Here is a 17,985-nt window from a genome sequence, read left to right on the forward strand (position 1 = left end):
ACACAAACACACACACAATCTGTTACTCTCACTGTACAATTCTTGTGGCCAGAAGAAGTAAAATTCATCTCTATATGTTTAGAACCTAGCATACAGTACCCTCCCAATAAATGTTTTCTGAATGAATATATGGACAAATGGATTTAATTGGATCAGAAAAAGCAGCTGTAAAGTTACACAAGAGTTGAAAATTAAAAATCTGAGCTCATAAGACAAAAAATAAGCACTGACACAGTTGAGCTATTGCTGAAACAACTAGAATTCTCTAATTTTTGTTAATTTATTTTTTAAAGAGTGATATTGATCAGTGGTAGCCCCAATTCACTGAATGAGGTCAACCTAGAGACAAATATAATGAAGGGAGAGTTTTCACTTTGCCTAGGAAGCATCAAAAAGGACAGGAAACAAATGTTTATCTGCCCGTGTCCTGCAGCATGCTGTTGAAATTCATGTCTTTTTTCACGTTTCAGCCTATCAGCAAATGATAAAATGTTTAAAATAACAAAACTTAAATTTGGGCAAGCATCCATTGTTTGCCATTATTGTCCCATCTTGATAATAGGCACGAGACTTTGATAAAGTTAATAAATTATTATTCTCCCCAGTAAAACTGTAAGTGGGACTAAGATGAATATATCTGCTAAATTTCTTTCATTGTGAAGCTACTGGGATCTGTTTATTTTGTAGCTGTCATTTTAAAACAAACCTAAGTATGACTTGGGATGATGTACATATTCAGGGAGTGAATATTAAAAAATAAAAATGATTAATCTGAGCTATATTTACACCTCTGTTGCTCTTTATATCCATGATTGGAGGGGTTTTCCTTAGAGTTATTACAGCCATTATAGCTTTACATGCATTTTTAACTTTGAGCATTAGGTTTTTAAGTAATGTTCTAACTTGGTTAATACTTTCACAGGATGCAGCCTCTCAATGTTTCAAAATATGGCATTATCCATTCAAAATTTTCAAACAGTGTAGTGATAAATCTGCTGCTATTTATTTTCTCTTTTAGACAGCATCAGTTTACACATCAAGTTCTGTTCTCAGATACCTAAGTATACATTATACTTAGATAATAATAAATAAATTCTTCCGGATACATTAGAAAGAAATGATTATGTAATGAATCTCTGGGTTATGATTGAAAGGGAAAAGTATCAATAACTAAGAGAAAGCATCTTTAGAATTTTTAAAGAAAGCTTTATCTTAAAAAATGTGAATGAGACTGTCTTCCTCATTAAAATGTAAATTTTCAAAAATATTTATGGATATAATAATTCAATGTTGCAATTTTGAATTCCAAGAAATGAAAGAGTAACTAACAAAATAATGAAAGCAAATTTCAATAAAATGTAAATCAACAAATAGGAAGTCATAGGAGATAGGTAAAAAGAGTTTCAGGGAACATCTAGAAAATTACACACATACACAAATATATGAAGTTGAGTAGGAGACATTGGAGGTGTAGTGCTAACTGAATAAAAATTTAAAAACCCTGAAAAACTGGACATGTCTAAGAATTATACCAAAGTAGCATGACTTGAAGGGTTTAGGATCAGAAAGTTAAAACAAGAATGTAGCTGCAACTAGTAACAGACAAGATGTCAAGGTATGAGGTAATTAACCTCCAGCGATATCTTCCAACCCAACCAATTGTTTTCATTTAATACTACAAAATTTCTTGTTTATTTACTGAATGTCTATGTAACAGTAGTCCCCCATTATCATCGGGGGTTACATTCCAAGACCCCCAGTGGATGTCTAAAGCTGTGGACAGTACCAAACCCTGTATATACTTTGTTTTCTCCTATACGTACACACCTATGATAAAGTTTAACATATAAACTAAGCACAGTAAGAGATTAACAACAATAACTAATAAAGAAATAGAACAATTTTAACAATATACTGTAATAAAAGTTATGTGAATGTGGTCTCTCTCTCTCAAAATATCTTATGGTACAAATTTAATGCCTTTTCCATTTATCATGCACTGTGGCACCTTTTGCACTTTGAGGTGTGACAGCAAAACTATCATGAATTTCTTTTTCCTCCTTCACAATTCATGGATAGATGATCTGTTCTTACCATAGATGTTAGCAACCTCAGCATACAATTTTTTTCTTTCCTTATTAAGTGGAGAACTTTTACCTTTTCACTTAAAGGAAGTACTTTAAGCCTTCTCTTTGGCATATCTGAATTGTCAGCAACACTACTCTTGCACTTTGGGACAATTGTTAAGTAAAATAAGGGTTACCTGAATACAAACACTGATACCACAACAGTTGATCTGATAATGAGGAGAGCTACTAAGTGATTTGCTGGACAAAGGGATGATTCACATCCTGGGTGGAATGGAGCAGGATGGTGTGATATTTTACCATGCTACTCAGAATGGCACAAAATTTAAAGCATATGAATTGTTTATTTCTGGCATTTTCCATTTAATATTTTTGGACCATGGTGTACTGCAGGTAACTGAAACTGTGGAAAGCGAAACAGCAAATGAGGGGGGACAATTGTATTATGAATTCATCTGACACAGTTCCCTGAAACTCATCTGACACAGTTCCCTGAAACAAACTTTTCAAAGTTAAGTCAACAAATTTCTCCTTAAAAATAAAATAGACTGTAGAGGAGTCCTTTTTTGGAAGCAGGAGAGTTCTAGTACTTATAATGCTTATTTTCATAGCTAATTTAGTGTTGTGTCTACTCTCCTCTTTTAAAAGAATGTGTGCAGTGAGAAAGATTTTCCACTAGAGTTTTTGCTACAATGAAAAAAATTATAACAAAGTTATGCCTTACATGTCTATATTCATCAATCCAATAATTATTTAGTAAGAATCTATTTCTGTCAGGCACTCTTCCAGGCATTGGGGATATAGCAGGAGCTTAAACAGTCACTTTTCTCTTATTGCTTCTAATGGTGTTCTTGTGTGGGAAGACAGACAATAAATAATCAGATAAAGGTACAATGTATCGGAGTGTGAAAAGTGCTTTGAAGAAAAAGCATCATAATATAGGGGGTGCTAGCTTAAATAGGATGGTCAGGAAAAAGCTCTTTGATGTGGTAAAATTTAAGCAAAGACCTGCAAGACATGAAGGAGCAAACCATGTGGCTATGTTGGGGAAAGAGGAGAGATATAACCTTTCAATTTATAAAATGCATTACAAAGTGGATTATTTTATTTGAGTTTCACAACAACCATAGAAAGATAAATATATATTACTATCATTCTTAATACTGTGGAAACTAAAGCTGAGAAAGGCCAAGTGAGTTGAAGTTACCTGCTCGGAAAACGGCAGGAAAGGTTTTACACTGAGTCCAAGTCAAATGTTGTTAGTTCAGTAACAAATGTTATTGCCACTTATTAGGCAAGTGACCTTGCAAAAGTTACTTATCTCTTAGACTCAGTTACCTAATTATTAAAACGGTATGAGTTCTGACATCATAGAGTTGTGAGAACTATAAAATAATTTGTATTAAGTCATTACACGATGTTTACTATATGCACATAACAATCCTTGACTCTAGATCAGGGGTCAGCAAACTATGGCCCTTGGACCCAACCCTATCTGTTGTCTACTTTTGTAAGGCATGTGAGTTAAGAATGGTTTTCACGTTTTAAGTGGTTGAAAAACCAAAAGAATATTATATGAAATTCAAATTTTATTGCTCATATATAAAGTTTTATTGGAACACAGCCACTTGCATTTATATTTTGTCTATGGCTGTTTCATCCTGCAACAGCAGAGTTGAGGAGCTGTAACAGAGACCATGTGGCCGCAAAGCTGAAAATTTACAATCTGGCCTTTCACAGAAAAACTTTTCTGACCCCTGCTCTGAATGTAAGTGCTCCGAAATGTAGCCCAAGCTACATTTCACTTCTTTGATTCTGAGAGTAACTACCTATCACACCTGATTGTTAGGCCTATAGACTAGGAGTGATTCCAGAGTCTTCTTTTTTCCTAACCCTCCTACTTCCAATATATTAACAAGTCTTGACAGGTCCACGGCCAGATAATGTCATGAATCCAGTCATTTCCCTCTTCAACTACTACCACTAGAGAGACAATATAAAACCAGCCAATGGCTAGAGCAAATAATAGAATTTTGACCCATAATCTGAAGCAACCTGCCCAAGAAACTAACCCCTTATCTACAATAAACAGCCCTGTAAGCCAGCCTGCTGCAAGTCAGACTTGCAGGAAGCCAGAATTCTATCTCTAGAAACAATCCAAGAAAATAAAAAATTACTCCTGTGACAATCAGCCCGAAAGGGCTGGGACTTTATTAACAACTGAGACCTTCCCTAATTTTTCTTCCTGCTTTCCATTGAAGACTAACCAGAGAAAGTCAAATATGCACCAATCACACAGGATAACTTGCTTTTCATTAACCCACCTACAGCTTCCCCAGGCCAACAGCCTCCAGTCAGGGCATTCCCGAAGGCTTCCCTTTTTCCTGATACAAAGCTTTTCCCATTCCTCTGCCTGCCTTTGAGTCTGCCACAATGAAGGTGATGGTGGCAAGCTCCCTTGCTATGGCAAGCTCTGAATAAATAGCCTTTGCTTTTCTCAGTTGGTTATTTTCATTTATTTCCACAGTTTGTAGAGCAACCTCTATCAACTCTTTCCTCCACAATACAGAAGTCACTAAATGGGGCTTTTCTGCCCTTGGTCCTTCAGATTTTCTTCTTGCCAGCAGTGAAGTGGTCCTTATACTTTGCATCCAGCATCGAAGTGGTCCTTTTGGAATGTTAAATCTGATTATATCAAGCCTGAATTCAAAACCCTGCCATTGTACTTATAATAAAAACCAAATACGTACCTACACCTAAATGCCCTATAGGGTGTGTTTCCTGTCTATTTTAAAAAATTTTATCTCTTGACTATCAACACCTTATTCACTTTGTTTTAGTTATACTGTCTTAGTTTTGTTCCTTTAACCCAACAAGCTCTGTTGTGCCTTAGGTCCTTTGCATTTTTCTCCCAGATCTTGTAAAACGAAGTCCTTACATTTTGAACTCTGCAGGAGACCTTCTCATACCACCCAACCTAAAGTAGTTCCTCCTGTCCCAATCCCAACCCTTAAGCTTTCTATTGTTATGTTTTTTTCTCAAAGCACTCATCAGCATCTGAGAGAATCTTGTTTATTTTTCACCTACTTATTATCAGTTTCTTTCCCACGTGACTACTCTATTAAAGTAGAAACTCCATTTGATATCTTGTCAGTTATAGTTGCAGCATAAAGACGATACTTTTTTTCTCTATCTACATCTCTTTGATCTTATCTCTCAATTTCTAATGTTCTCTAAGTAGGGAAGAGTTGGTGTTGATAGGCTCTGCTCAAAATCCCAGCAACATGTGTAGATTTTTTTTCATCGTTGATGGGACTATACTCTATATTTTATTTGACCTTCTTTCTCTCTTCATCTTACCCTGCTTGTACGTATTGGCTCCCTTATTTTTTAATAACTCAAATATATATGATTTAATTATTACTAGTGGGATGAATATATTTAATATTTTATTACTACAAACAATAAATATTTTGTTCTTTTGTTCATTTGTACTAGCATTTTTGTAGAATAGTATTAAATGTGACTGTTGTCTCAAAGAGTATGCCTATTTTAAATTTGATACATACTGCTGAATTGCTTTCTAAAATTTCTATAAATTTGTATACCTCTTAATAACTCATGTTTCCCCATATCTTAACAACATTGTATATTGCCAAATTTTTCATTTGGATCAATCTGATATATAAGACATGATATTATATTACCAGTTTCAATTTTTTCATTCAATATATGAGACTGAACATATTTACTTATATGTGTTGGTCATTTGTATTGCTTTTTCTGTAAATCTCTAGTTCATATCATTGCTCTTTAAAAAAAATTGAATTGTCTTTCTCTTATTGATTTTTATGCACTCTTTAAAAAATTCTGATGTTATTAATTTTTCTCCTGTATATGTTGTAAATATTTTTCATTGTCACTTATCTTTTCTTTGCTTCTGGTACCTTGTAGCTAAATCTATCAATTTTTTCTTAAACTTTGTGACTTGTCAATATAGAATATCTTCAAAAATTATAAAAATATTTCCCTAAAGTTTCTTCCAGTAGTTTCATAGATTTTAATGTTCAGATCATTCATCCATCTATAACTTTATTTAACTGTAAGTGATCTAAATCAAAATTTCCCTTAGTAGATAGTTGTCTCAACATTATTTACTGAGATGTCAATTTTCTACCATTGATTTGAAATGTTAATTTTATCTAATACTAAATATCCATATATCTGTATGGTTATTTCTTGATTTTTATTCTTCGTCTTTGAAGGAAAACTGAAGGATAGGGTACATACAAAAAGTACACAGATTGTAAATAAAAAGCTTGATGACTTTTACAAAGCAGACATATCACATAACCATCAGTTAGGTTAAGAAATAAAATGATCACTATTTCAGAAACCTCTCTTTTCTAGGTAGTCAATCATATCTCCAAGTATTGACAACCCTATCTTTTAAAAATATTATCTTTCTTTTGCTGCTACTGGATTAGGAAGGTGTCCAGAAATGTTAAAAGCAAGGACCTCCTTGTCTTATTCCTGCTTTCAATAGGGAATGCCTTTGATCTTTATTAAATATGAAGCTTGCTTCAGGTTCTTGATAGATTCTCCCCAATAAAATAACAGAATTTTTTTTTTTCTATTCAAGTTTATGAAGATTTGAAAAGTCATGCATTGTAATTGAATTTTTGTGAGGCAACAAGCAGAATTGTGCAAAGGAGACCTTGTTGTTCAGGTGGGCTTGCTTGGACATCAGGCTAGCTGGGACAAGAATGCCTCCCCTACTTCAGGAGGAGAGAACTCAGCTTTCATCCCTTCACCACTGTCCCTTTGCAAGAGGGACTGCAGCATTCTACTGCCCCAAGGTCTCCAGTAAGACAGATGGCTGACCTTCCCAGGTAATTCCTATTAACTGCTCTCACCTCAGATCCAGAGAGCCTGATGCTAAGCAGCCTGTGTGTTCTCCCTACCCCAAACCTTGACTTTCATGCTTGAATTATAAGTAAGAAAGATGAGGATATGGAGGTGGGCGCAGGGGTGGGGGTTAAGGTGCTTGCACTGGAATAGCCTACATATACTCTGGACTAGCTGTGCCCTGGGGTGGATGGCCTCCCTGTGACATGTTGGAAGCATTATGCCATCTCTCCCTTTGTTAACTACTGGCATACCTGTTTCCCCTTTCCTCCCAACTGTGTATTCCTTAGTCTATATGGAGTGACATTGTGGAATTCATCCTGAACGTTGTGGGTATAGATGATGCCTCAGATTGCATCCACCAGCTGGGGAAATCACATAAAATGTTTTATTACTTCAAGACAGTCATATTTTTTAAGCCAATCTGTTATTGATTTGAATTACATGAATAGACATTTTAATGAAGTACTTTTCTTTTTTGTAATAAACCCTAACATGATACAATCCTGGGCCTGATTGCCAATATTTATTTATCATTATTAAAATCTCTATTCACGAGTAAGAGGAGTCTATTCTAATCTATTTAAATAGAAATCTATTGTTTCTTTGTAAACAATAATTTTGATACAATGTTTGATAGCTTTTCATCTTTATTCCTATTCTCTGAATAAGTTTAAATAACGTAGGAGTTATCTGTTCTTTCTAAATTTGGGAGAACAGACCAATAAAACTGGACCTTGTGCATTTTGGGGGAAGGGTAAATATTGACTATACTGTCAGTACATTTTTTTCAGTATTGTTTAATTTGGATTTCCTATCTCTTTTTAAACTCAAATTTTGTAGCTTAAGCCTTTCTGGGAAACTTTCTATAATTGTCCGTTCATCTAACTCCCCCCACCCCAAACCTTGTGGAATCAATCTCTATGTTATTGCCTTTAAAAAATATCTCACAATGTTCCTTTTTTGTTCCTAATTTTATTTATTGATACCTTTTTTCTAAAAAGGATTTTCTAAAATTTTTGTTTCTGAAGAACTAGTTTTAAAATTATTTCTGCTTTTTCCTATTTTTAACTCATTAATTTTTCTATTATCTTCATAAATACCAACTGTTTATTGTAAGTTGGTTTTGTTAACTATAATTTGACTTCTTGTATTAAATGCTTAGTTCATTTATTTTCAATTATTTCTTGTCAGCTAATACATGCAGTTAAGGCTATGAGTTTTTTGCTGTGTTTCTTTGCTCATCACATAAATTTTGTCAGTAATTTAATAATCTCTAATATCATTTTCAATTTCTCTTTAATGTAAGTAATTTAGGAGACTATTTTTAAATTTCAAAGAGACAGATTTTATTTTAGCTGTTTTTCATTACACATACTGAACAATTTTTTTGGGAGGCCACGCTATGCGGCCTGTAGGATCTTAGTTCCCCTGACTAGGGATCAAACCCATGCCCCCTGCAATGGAAGCATGGAGTCTTAACCACTGGACCACCAGGGAAGTCTGGAACAATTTGTCTTTTGATGCATATTTCTACTTTGTTCCCACGTCAGTACATTCAGAAACTTCTGCCTCATTCTCCTAAAAGTTGCATTGCATTAAGTTTTATGGATGTATCATAATTTATTTAATCATTACCATATGGGTGGAAATTTAGATTCTTTATAAGTTTTGCTCTTGCAAAGAGTGCTACAAAAACATCCAGTATCTCTCTGCATATGTGCCAGTATTTCTTTGGGAGAACATCCTAGGATTGGACTCACAGCCAAAACTTACATTTTAAATTAGATCCATATCATTCAATTGGGCTTTAAAAGGTTTTATTTATATATATATATATATATATATAATTATATACATAATATATATACACACACTAATATATATATTATTATATATATAATATATACACACACACACACAAATACTGTTTTCCTTCATCCTCACCATCATTAGATGTTGTCAGTCTTTTTGTGTGTGTTCCAATCTGACTGTGGTAGGCAGGATAATGGCCCCCAAAGATGCCCACATCCTAGTTCTCAGAATTTGACAAATTGTACCTTGCAAACATGATTGAAGTTATGAGCTTGAGATGGGGGAGATTATCCTCATTTTCCTATCCAGGTGAGTCCCAATATAATTGCCCAAGCTTTTAGGTCACTTATCCGTTCTTCTGCCTTAGTTATTCTGCTATTGTTTCCTTCTAGTATATTTTTCATTTCAGTTATTGTATTGTTCATCTCTGTTTGCTTGTTCTTTAATTCTTCTAGCTCTTTGTTAAACATTTCTTGCATCTTCTCAATCTTTGCCTCCATGCTTTTTCCGAGGTCCTGGATCATCTTCACTATCATTATTCTGAATTCTTTTTCTGGAAGGTTGCCTATCTCCACTTCATTTAGTTGTTTTTCTGGGGTTTTATCTTGTTCCTTCATCTGGTACATAGGCCTCTGCCTTTTCATCTTGTCTATCTTTCTGTGAATGTGCTTTTTGTTCCACAGGCTGCAGGATTGTAGTTCTTCTTGATTCTGCTGTCTGCCCTCTGGTCTGCCCAAGCTTTTAAAGTGGAAGGAGGCAGAAGAGAGGGTCAGAGAAATGCAGTATGAGGACTTGACCAACAGTTACTGATTTTAAAGATGGAAGTAGGTAACCATGAGCCAGGAAATATGGTAGCTTCTAGAAGCTGGGAACTGCCCTCAGTTTATAGCCATCAAGAAAACCAGGACGTCAGTCTGATAACCACAAGGAACCAAATTCTGCAAACACCCTGAATAAAGAGAAAACATGCTTCCCTAGAGCCTCCAGAAAGGAAGGCAGCCTGCCATCACCTGGATTTTAGCCAGTTGAGATCTGTGTTAGACTTCTGACCTATAGAATTGTAAGATAATAAATTTGTGTTGTTTTAAGCTACTAAATTTTGATAATTTGTTACAGCAGAAATAGAAAACGAATACACTGATGCTTGAATTTTCCTTCCCTGATAAGTAGTGAGATAGAGCATTTTGTTTTTAGTTTATAGTTTTTTTTTTTTTGAATTGTGGTCTAAGTTCTTATTTTTAAATTTTGTTGATATTTCCTTTGAGGCCTACTGTGACTGTGTGGGTTCTGTCTCCTGACTTAATCCCAACTGGCACTCTAGTATATGTAAATATTCCATTTCTATTTGAAAATAATGCGAATTCACTACTGGGTTCAAAATTCTATATTGCTATGTGGATCTATTAAATTGAACTTAAACAGTTATTCAAATCCTGTATCTTTAATTTTTTTTTTCTTTGCTATTTGCTTTCCATTCATTCAGCTTTATATATGCTTATTGTTTTTCTCTTTTCATTACTTTTTTCAGAGTTTGTTATAGTTCTTTTTTCGTATTTCACTTTTTCTCTAGGGGCTTGAAGTTGTATTTCTATTTCTATTCTTTTAATCTTAATCCCTGATATTGTCACCATGTACATTTAAGCAAAAATCTAACGTTCATATATTAACACCCTTCCTGTACATTTAAAGTACACTTGAATTACTGAATAACACTCTAGAAAATTCAGAACTGTGTCTTTAACCTTCAAAATTAGACATTATTATTATTTAATACAGATAATTTTAGTTAGATTTATCTACATGTTAATCAGTTTCTTTTTCTTTGTCTTTTGTGTACTGCAGATGCATTACACCTTTCAAGGTGTGAATTTCTTCTTATCCTATTTGGAATACATTGTGTTTGTCTTTGTGGATTCATATCTCTCATCAGTTCTAGAAAACTCTGTCATTGTCTCTTCAATAGTGCCTGTCCTCTACTTTCTTCATTCTCTCCTGGGAATTTGATTTGATGCATGTTGGACCTTCTTGTTTTATCCCCTAGGTCTCTTGATTTCTCTTTCATATTTTCTATTCTCTTTATTTTCTGTGTTGTCATTAATTATGTTCATCAGTGTCTAAAATGCTGCTTTAATATATATATATTTCAACAATTTTATTTTATATTTCCAAAATTTTATTTGCTTATTTAAAAAAATCTGCTGGTCACTCTAGATAGTCTCTTGTTGCTTGCTCAGTTTGGTAGTTCCATTAAAAAAAATTTCTTCAACTATCTTATACAAGTTCTTTTACATTGTATATCTGATATTTTTATACCTAAAGTTCTTGGGTTTTCAAATTTGTGTTTATTACTGATGCTGAGATTCGTTCATAGAAACTTATTTCCTTCAGTGTTTACATTTTCTTGACTGTAGGCTCATCTAGGTTTGATCTGAATTTATGGAAATCTTAAGGACTAAATTGATGATGTTTTCCCCCTAGGATATATTTACTAATGCTTCTTCTGGAGACTAGAGGATACTAGTGACTTTAAACCAAGAATGTGGTCACCTTGGTTCACCTGGGAACCAAGGCCTGGTGCAGTCCTGGTACATCATTTATCCTTCAGGCGCCCCTACCTTTCACATTTTCCTAGAACTTACTGCTTCTCTTTCAGCTATAGCTTTATTTTTCTTTTCCTCTTGGAGTTTTCCTTAATTTCCTGAAAGATTAATAATACAGTAAAAAGTTTTACCCTGGATCTAAATGTTTTGTAGTGGAAGGTCCTTCAAATATCTATTGCCCCATATTCCCTGAAACAGAAACTACCTTCTCCTATTTCTAATAGCTTTTGATTTTCATATTTTAAATATGTGTAATTAAGTACATTAATATTCATTACTGCTGTAACATCTTAATGTATTGTGTCTTTTAACTGTATAAAATATCATTTTTTGTCATGTCATATTTAATGATTTTTTTCCCTTCAGTGCTATTTTTCCAATATTTATGTTATCACTTTTGCTTTCTTTTTGTTAGCATTTCCTTATCATTAGTTTGTTTGTCATTCATTAAAATTTTTTCATTTTTAAAAGTTTTTAAACATTTATTGAGAACTCCATCATATATACTAGACAGACTATGTAATATACTTGTGCAGTTTCATTATGTATGGTTTCATTTCTCATTTTCAGCTTTTTAGGGGCCTATCAATCTAAAGATGTGAACTTTCAGTTAAGGGAAATAAGTAATTTAATTATTTTCTCCTTCTAATCTCTTTTTCCTATTCAGTTCAAACTTCTAATAGATTCTGGAATTTCTGGATTTAGCTTACATTTTAAAAATCATTATTTCTTATGATTTATTTTTCCATTTGCCTTGCATTATGGGATAATCCCACATATGAATCTCTCAGTTTAATAACTAATTTTCACCTAAATCTATTCTGTTATTCAGCCATTTTATTTAATTTTAATTTTAGCAAATATGTTTTGAAAGATTCAATTATTCTCTTTTATTGTAGCTTATCATTTATTTTCTTTTACTTTTTAAGTACAGAGGCAATATTCTCAAAACTGAGAATTATTTTAAAAATTTAAAAATTTCTACTTTTTTCTGTGTTAGTTCTGACCCCTGGTGATTAGTTCTGTATCTGAGTTCTATTCCTCTCTTATTTCTCTTTCTTTTACATTGTTTGTCCATTTTAATTATTGGTAATTTTTGATTGCCCATTTGTATTTATAGATTAGGGCCTACCATAATCTTATTAGTAGCTATCCTGATAGTCTCTGACTGAGGGTCTCTAGTCTAAGAACAGTGATTGCAGGTTTCTATTAGAGCTTTTATGGTTTTGTGAAGTAGGAATTGAGTCTGATGACTGGGTGGCATTTTTGTTAGATGGATTTTTCTTTTTATGAGGAGACTCTTTGTCCCTTGTGACAGCTGTAAGTTACCTGGGCCAATGTCTCATTTCACTTGTGTTAGGACTCATTCGGTTTTCTCCCTGGAGTAGAATTAAGTAATGAATGAATCAGCTTCCTTTCTAAGGCCCACTTTTTCTCCCTGCACTCACTGTTTATGATCAGGAAGTTGTTTTGTGTTTCTAAGGAAAAACTCACTATTGTGGTGGGGTACTGTCTTTTGTGATTTTTGCCTCCTCCTGAGGTTTTTGGTTTCTTAGCTCTACTAGGTTTTCTCCAATATTCATACACACACTACACACACACACACACACACACACACACTCACTCTCTCTCTCTCTCTCTCTCTCTCCCTCTGGCCCAAATGCTGTACATGGGAGGGATCTCCCTAAGCCAGAACTGGGGAGTGAACTGCACATGCTCAGGTCACAAATCTATAGCCTTCCAAGACCCTGAAGGACCCTGGGCAGCCACCCAGTCTTCTAGTATGGAACCCTGGGACCCCAATCTGACGTCTACCAAGGTCTAAGGCCGCAGCAACTTGAATGTGCCATTTTATTCTGAAATTAGAAAATTAGGTGGCAGGCAGGCAGAGGACCTGAACAGGAGCCCACCTGATAATACCCAATGCTCTCAGCTTGTGCCATATCTTTCTCCTCTTCTGGCAGACCTGGGTACGGTGCCTTCCAAAGACCACTTGCCTCTACATCCATGCAAACCACAGACAGTGTCACCCTCACCTGCCTAGCGTCTCCAATAGTTGAAAGAGGGGCACCCAAGCTCTGTGACTGCCTGAACACATGCAGACCTGGGGCCTATATGGGATTGGTCATACTCTCCCCACTCTCACACCCTAGAGAAAGGCTCGTTACATCTACAGCCTACAGGGTGTCTACATTTCACTGACACACACCAACCTTCCAAAACAACAGCCTGATGCCCTGAACTATGGCAGAGGAAAGTCTCACTACTAGACCTGGGCGGCTATACCATTGAATGAAATGGCCTTTTCAGCACAAGTTGAGCCCAAGGGAATAAACGGCCTTTACTCCCTGAACCCAAGGTGTATATACTAAGGAGTACACAGCCTACGGTCCTAAGCACCTTGGGCTTATCTGGACACTGTTTTGGACAAAGAGCAGGATGCTCAAATTAGCGCACTTCACGCTGTAGGGGGAATAAAAAAAGAATAAAAGGGTGTGAGGGTGGGGAAAGTATGGCCAATCCCGTATGGGCCCCAGGTCTGCACACACACTCACTCTCTCACACAAAAATACAAAAAAATCCCAGATACTCACGAATATCCTCAGGGCTAGTTGTTTCTCCTGGCAGCTGCGAAGCGTCTAAAATTCATCACAGGAGACTGTCCATCTCTGTCTGTCCTAGAGCACTTGCCTTGAAGAGCCGCCTCAGGGCACTGCTCTCTCTTTGCGACACAGCCCATCTAACAGCACCCGGTGATGGGGGAGCTGGCTCCTTCGCCCAAGTCCCTCCGTCGGGAAATAGTCTCTTGCTTGAATCCCATGTAGGATGCTGGAGGGACGAGAGATGAGGCCAGTGCTGGGACCAAAGCCAAGTACGAGTGGGTGGAGTGTGCAGTTTCCCAGGAAGGCAAACATGGCACAGTTGGAGCCTGCGGGGTGAGGTACGTGACTTCTGATGTGTGTGGGGCAGTAAGTGAGGGTCCTAACAGAGGGGCAGGTTGGCCTGGGAGGCGCTGAGCGTAGGGGCGGCTCAGAGAATGGCAGAACCAAGCCCCGCCTTGCCGTGGCCGCCTCCACGCTTCTGAGAGGAAACCCGATCTCGCGAGATCTCTGGAGATGTACGGCGGCGCATCAGGGGATCCCTGCGGTGAGGGACGCTTGGGTGCCCCACGGCCGACGGTTCTTCCCTTCAGACTGGTCCTTTAGGCGTTTGGCTCACACCACCTGTCATGCAGTCCCTAATGTTCTGGGGGCTCCTCAGCCCCCTCTAGTCAGAGTCACAGAGCAGTGGCGCCTCACCCTGCAAGTCCGAACAGGTAGGGGAAAGGTGCTCTGGCCAAATGCGTGCCTGGGAGTGAACTGCACGTGGGTGGGCCCCCAAACTATAGCCTTCCAAGAGTCTGAAGTGGCGGGGTGCGGGGGCGCGGGAGGGACGACAGCTTCTGGCTCAGAACCCTGGGGCCCCAAATTGTCCTCTGCCAAGGTCTAAGGCCACAGCAACATGAATGCATTTTATTCTTTTAAAAATAACAGATTTTTTTGGAGATACGATTCACATAGCATACAATTCACCCATTTAAGCTGTACAATTCAGTAGTTTTTCGTATACTCAGAAGTTGTGCAACCATCATCACTATTTAATCCCGGAAGAGTTTTCACATTTCATTACTACAAAAAAAAAAAAAAAAATCCCATGTATTGGCAATCTCTTTCCATTCGTCCCTCCCCTCAGCCTCTGGCAACAACTGATTTACTTTCTGCCTTGATGGATTCGTCTGTTTTGGAAATTTCATATAGAAGGAATCATACAATATGTCATATTTTATGTTTGGCTTCTTATGTTCAGGATAAGGTGCTCAAGGTTCATTCACGTTGTACCATATGTCAGTACTTCATTCCTTTTTATGGCTGAATAATATTCTGTTACGTGGATATACTGCATTAGTTTATCCATTCAGCAGTTGATAGACATTTGGACTATTTTAACCTTTTGACTGTTATGAATACTGCTGCTATAAATATTCATATACAGGTTTTTGTGTGGACATATGTTTTCAGTTCTCTTGGGAATATACCTAGGAGAGGAATTGTTGGTTCATATGGCAACTCTGTATTTAATTTTTGAGGAACTGCCAAACTGTTTTACAAAGTGGCTACACCATTTTGCATTGCCACTAGGTATCTATAGGCTTCCAGTTTCTCCATAAACTTGCCAACACTTGTACATCTTTTTTGATTATAGCCATCCTAGTGGGCATGAAGCAGTACCTCACTGTGTTTTTAATTTGTGTTTATCTGATAACTACGTTTATTAAGTATTTTTTCATGTGCCTGTTGGCCATTTATATATCTTTGAAGAAATGTCTATTTAGAATCTTGCCCATTTTTAAATTGGGAATTTATCTCTTTGTTATTGACTTGTAGGTGTTCTTTTATGTATTGTAGATACAAATCTCTTGTTATATATATGATTTGCAAATATATTTTTCTGTTCTGTGGGTTGTCTTTTCATTTTCTTGAGGTGTTCTTTTGAGCATAAACATTTTTAATATTCATGACGTCTACTTATCTATCTATCTATCTATATTTTTTGGTTGCTTGTGCCTTTCATATCTTACCTAAGAAACCGTTGCCTGATCCAATGTCACAAAGATTTTCTCCTATGCTTTCTTCTAAGAGTTTTATAATTTTGGTTCTTAAATTTAGGTTTATAATATATATTGGGTTAATTTTTGTATATGGTGTGAGGTAGCGGCATTTTTCTAATAATTTTCTTTGATTCTTTGGATATGGTTTTTAACAATTCTTTTAATGTAGTTATATTAGCTGATTTGAAGTCTGTGTTTAGTAAGTCCATAATCTATGTTTCCCAGGAACTGTTTTTATGGCTTGCTTTTTTCCCCCTGTGTATTGTCCATAGTTGCTTGGTTCTTTGAGTGTCTTATACTTTTTTGTTGAAAAGTGGACATTTTAAATAATACAGTGTGATAATTTTGGATATTAGATTCCCACCACCTTCAGGGTTTGTTGTTGTTGCTATTTGTTGACATTTGTTTGTTTGTGACTTTCCTGGAATAATTATATAAAGTCTGTGTTCTTTGTTGTGTCTGACTACTGATGTCTCCACTTGGTTAGCCTAGTGGTCAGCTCATGATTGGACAGAGATCTCCTTAAATGCTTTGTATGGATAAATCTCCCAGCCTTTGCGGAGGGGCTGTATGTGCGTGTTGGGGCGTGTCTTGAGTGCTCTAATGGGCAGTTTATAACTTTGCCTTAGCTTTAACTTTCTGCTTGTGCAGAGCCTCATGGTCAGTCAGAGGTGAGAGATTAGTATGTTCTTAGGCCTTCCTGGGCGTGCACACAACCCTCAATGTGATGTGGCCTTCTAGATTCCAGTAACATGTCAGAGCTTTTCAAAGCCCCCTATGGATACTTCATTACCCAGTTTTTCCTTTTAAGTTTTTTTGGTTGTCCTCGTGTTAGTCCTAAGCGAAATACCACTTCAGGCAGCTGCTGCATTAAACAATCGCCACATTAATTGACATTAAACATTGTTTATTGTTTTTGACAAATGACAAAGGTCAACTTTCATAGGGTGCCCTCTGCATCAGGTCAAATAAAGACATACCTTGAGAATGGTGCTTTTTAGGGAGCTATTATGTCAAATAGTGCTATTCTGGGGGCTTCGGGCTTTTGGGGGGGGAGTTCCAAACCCATTCTGCCCTCTCCAGTCTCAAGGGTTTCACAGCTGCCATTGCTGTGAAGCTGTTGGTTTTCAAGGCTGTTGCAAGGTTGGGAAGTGGATTAGGGCAGGTTAAAATGCTACTAAATTTGCTTTTCTTATCTATTTTCATCTGTTTTTCTTGAATAAACACTTAATGGATTGTTGCACGTCTTTAGTTAATTTCACAGTTCTGGAAGAGTTGATTTTGATGATTTTTGCCAGTGTTCTTCCTCATTGCTTTTATAAAGAAGCAGATTTTCAGAGATCCTAAATAACTGCCATTTTGGAAGTGCTCTGATGTACTGAATGTTGATCTATTTTCTAATTTGGTGGTTTTCTTACACTAAGACAAGAGTAATACAGAGATTGCCGTAAATAAACATAAGAGATAACAATATACCTAGCTCTCATAATCTTTTTTTATCATTGCTGTAATCTTTTGGAATCTATCAATAGTACAGAGATGTTATGGTTTATTTGCCTGTTTCTGTCCTAAGGAGTTTTCTACCTTAAGAAGCACTTGATGTAATTGACAACCTAGGATCATGGCTATGAACACAAGCTTTGTCTTCTGAAAAACATAGGTTTAATCTTAGTTTTCTGATAAGTGTATGACTTTAGACATTGTTAATGTCTCTTTCAATCTTCTTACTTATAAAATAGAAACCATAATATATACCTCATAGGTTTATGTTGAAAATTGAATGACACAATGTATGTAAAGCTCTTTCTTCAATAAATGGTACCTATTATTATTTAAAACTGAAGCTGGTGGTTTAGATTTAATTTCAGTTGAGGAAATTAGCAGGTGGGATGGTTTATTCATTGACAGAAGTTTAACGTCCTCCCAC

Source organism: Eubalaena glacialis, chromosome 9 (assembly GCF_028564815.1).
Source record: "Eubalaena glacialis isolate mEubGla1 chromosome 9, mEubGla1.1.hap2.+ XY, whole genome shotgun sequence".
Lineage (NCBI taxonomy): Eukaryota > Metazoa > Chordata > Mammalia > Artiodactyla > Balaenidae > Eubalaena > Eubalaena glacialis.